Raw genomic sequence first — 4,180 nt, 5'->3', positions numbered from 1 at the left:
CTGTCATCTGCGGAAAGAGAGAAGCATAAGGGACAGACCATTACCTATCATTTAGAACTGCATTTCTTTTCAGATCTACCACCACATCTTCTAAGGAGAGATCAGAAACTTTGATAGCAATGGGATTCAAAGTCACATTCACTGAATTATAATTGGCTACTTCATATATACGGCAAATTACTCTGATTTAAATGTTCCACCTAGCCTATTATCAGGTAGCAATGTTCTATTTGTGAAACGGAGCTTTTAGGTCTTACAAATTCTCAAATGGAAAAGCAGGAATTAGCCAGTGATGCCTTGCTTTTTGCTGCTGCAGTCATCAAAATGGATTTTTTTTCGGCGTACCAAGCTAGCCCTCTACCTCTACTGCTACTGGCCAAGCTTAAAGCTCGCTCTACAATTCTTTAACACCAAGAACATGAAGTCTCCCTTTCTCACTCACCTCAGGAGTGAGAACCACAGAATACTTGCTTCAGGTGACCTGTAGAGGGCAAGGGAAAATGAACCAGATGCTGTCAGAAAACTGCCTGGGTTGCTGAATCCTACAGAACAAGTCAACCCAAACAGAGATGATTTTCATTTCACAAAATCCCTTCAGGAGACACATTTCATTCACACAGCCAGCAAGAGATCAGGACAATATTCTTGGTTATGCCTACACTTTGGCCATTTTGCCAGTGAATGAATACAAACATGATGAAGAAAATGCAAATTCTTCTTGAACACTCAATGCTCCTGTTCTACCAAACACATAAAACAGCTTCTAAAATCCTCTCCTTCAGGTCCTTTTTTAAAAAAATCAGTTGCATGCACTAATTCTCATTTAACTTGCTGAAAACAATTGCACAGAAAAGCTTCCCAAAATCCCCCTGAGCTGTGGCAGTTTTCTTGTGGAAGAGCACAGCAGCAGCTCCAGGGCTCAGGAGCGGACACTGACTGCTTTAGAATTTGCACTTCCTTGCAAAGGGAATCGCTATTTTAGCACTCAGTAAAAGGTCAAGTTAGACACTCAAATCCTTTCATGAGAAAATGTAGAAAGAAAGAAGCTTTCCCTGAATTCTGGGAACAAACTGTAGAGTTTGAGTTTTTAGAAGGCCCTCCAAGAAGGTCTCCCAGTCTCCATTTTCAAAGCCTTCTTGCTTGTCCCTACAGGTGCCCTTGTAAATGCTTCCCCTTTGGCTACAGACACCCCCTTTTCAGATGAACCTGTTGACAGGAGCTTCACCAAAGCAGTGGCATCCTAATGCTCTTCCTGTTTCTAAATCAACAGTCACTAAGAAAGAGCAAGACAACATACAAACTGCAGGGAAAACCTCTACTTACATGCCAAGTGAGTCACAAAATATACAGATTCGTAAACGGCAGAAGCAGCAAAAATTGTAGCAGTGAGCTCCTCCATTGTTGTAGCACTGCTCTGCAAGTTTGCAGGCTATGCTCCAACACTAGGAAAAGCGAGGCTCTTACCAGTCTGCAGGAGCCCACTGACAAATGCCTCAACCAGGAGAATGCTCCTGCACTGAGCAAGCCCTAGGGCTGCTCTGACACTCAGGCCTTACGTGCACCAAGGCAACCTTCTGATGTCACCACGACAATGTGGCAACCATGCCCTGACATGACAAAGGAAACGCTCTATGCTGCTCTGTGAATTTATGTAAAGCAATAACCAACCTTCCCTACAGCACACGCAAACAGCCTGGGAAGTCCTCCTCAGTCAAAAAGCAGCACAAATTCCCCTCGTAGGCCAAACCCTGTTGTTCAAGGGATCCAAGAGTAACTCCAAGAGTGCACAAAGCACCTACAGCCTGCACCCCAACGGAGCACTCAGATGGGACACAAGCAAAGGAAACCAGACCAAGAAAATGACCCAAAGCATTGCACAGAACCATGAGAGAAGGCACTGTTGGCATAACAGGTGAAATCATTCCTAACAAATCTCTCCATATATTTGCACATTCATTGGACATGCCCAGGGGTCCAGTGCATGTACATCTCTGCCTTTATTCCCCTTTATTTGATGAAAGCAGTCGAACTGGCAGCACCTGCCCACCAGCAGGTGTGGCCTTGTCGATTTTCCTAATGCCAAAAGGTGAAGATGTGTTTCATCAATGAATGGATGCATCAATCCTTTTGATAGTAATACTTGCTTAAGGAGCAGATACATAGAATATTTGGTTGGAAAGGTCATCTGTAGGGCAGCTTTGGCTCAGGTCCTGTTGTTGGGGCTTATATCAGGCCTTAGTCATTCAGTATTTTGTGGTGCAAATCAATGCCAAGACAAAGAAGTCTGTCTTTAGCACATTTAAGACAGGGAACAGGATTAGCCCTGCAAGGCCACGCTAGGGCCAAGAGCAGAAGGCCAGCACCCTGCATTTGCCCTCTGGCAGCCCTCCAGAGCAAGAAGCCACTCCTGCCCAGGGGCAGAGGTGCCCAAAGCTGCCTCCCCACTGTGCAGCTCTGCAGAGCCCGTGGAGTGCAGGGTCCTGGGCAGCCAGGGCAGCCCGGCTGCCTTGGAGCACAAGGAGTGTGCAGGGAGAAACTGCTGCCATTTGCTTTGGAACTGTTCCTCAGAGTCTTGTCATTACTCCATAGTGTCTGATATGTTTTCCTTTCCTCTCCCAAATTTACAACAGCTTTTTGAGAAAATTGACAGATGTAGCTTCTGCTGCTGGAGGTGGTTTTGTCCACAGGTGAGAGCAGGTGATTTGAACCAAGGACACAGTCCACTGTAAACATCCCAGCTTTGCCAAGTCAAGAAAATCATTCGCAATTGGGCTACCGCTGCTGAGCAGTTTTCCTAGTTTTTGGAAACATACAACCTAAAGAAACCCAACAGATTTTCCTCCAGGAGGATACCAGCAGTAGCATGATGCCAATTTTTTCCACCACTTTTTTGTGTCTTTCTGTGTCTTTTCTGTGTCCTTCCCCCTCTTGGTACAACTAAAAAGAAACCTTTGTAACTGTGTCATTCATTAACCACCTTGCATTTCATAGCTTTACTATAGTGTACCTGCTTATTATTTGCTTAAAGCATCCTTTTCCTTGTATTAAGCCTTGCTTTATTGCAACATAGCAATTTTAATGCCATGTCTGATAGCAATTGCAATTCATTGTTTGAAAAAGTCTTGCCTCTTCAAAGGTCTAAATTCTAAACATTCCTCCATGTCTACACCTTCATCCACCATCTCTGTGAGATTTTGAGAACTCTCTGTGAATTCATGTTCTACCTCTCTCTCATATGATAAAAACTTGATAATTTTGTCCATCATTTGTTGCATATACACTGAAATATGTAAGGTATTACTACTAGTATCACTACCAAAACACCCAGTATATAGAGACCTATTTTACAAAGTTCCCTTAGCCAAGGTGCAAAGCTCCATCCTTGGAACAAATCATCTAACCATGACCCACCATCCTCTTTAATTTGAACTGTCCAATCTTTCAGCTTTTGTATGCTTTTGTGGATGGATTCAGAGTGATCAGACAGGCTCATACAACACAATCTTTCAAATTCCTCACAACCATGTCCATGTGCCAGTAAAAGAAAATCAATTGCTGCTCTATTTGGAAGGGTAGCATGCCCAACACTGTTAAGGTCTGTCAGCATATCACTGATTGCAGTGCATGTGGCACTGGTTGCTTTACTCAGCCAACATCCCACCTGATCTAATTGTTTTAATGCCACTGCTGAAACCAGTTGGGGTGAAAACAAACCTGATGAAACCCTTTTAGCAGCTTTCCAAGGCATAATATCACTCACAGTTTTCATAATTGTGATGAGCAGATCTTGTTCCTTTATGTTTCTTCTTAATAACTGCTTTAGCAGTAGGTGCCACCACAGTGAGCATTCCAATGCTACATGGGCCACCTTCAAGGTGTGATGGAATGCGCTGCCAAGCCCTATCTCCACAAAGGAGCCAACATCCTTTTGGTAATTGTTGTGGATATTGGTCAGCCTCGGAAAGAGGCTGTCTGAATAATTACACCGAACCTTGAATTTCTGTATGCAAAACAATGGGGAGTAACACTGTACTTGGAGGGTCACCTTCTCACCAATCATTAGCTGTAAGGCAGAAATCCATTGTTAAAGGACCAAGGATTTCTAATTCTTGGGGTTCTGATACTGCTTTGGGAAGTTCTTTGGCCCCAATGTTCCCATGCAATACTGGATTGCTGCCAT

The sequence above is a fragment of the Fringilla coelebs genome (genome assembly GCF_963513975.1).
Source record: "Fringilla coelebs genome assembly, contig: SCAFFOLD_38, whole genome shotgun sequence".
Classification (NCBI taxonomy): Eukaryota; Metazoa; Chordata; class Aves; order Passeriformes; family Fringillidae; genus Fringilla; species Fringilla coelebs.
The sequence above is the reverse complement of the archived record's forward strand: the minus strand, read 5'-3'. Positions refer to the sequence as shown.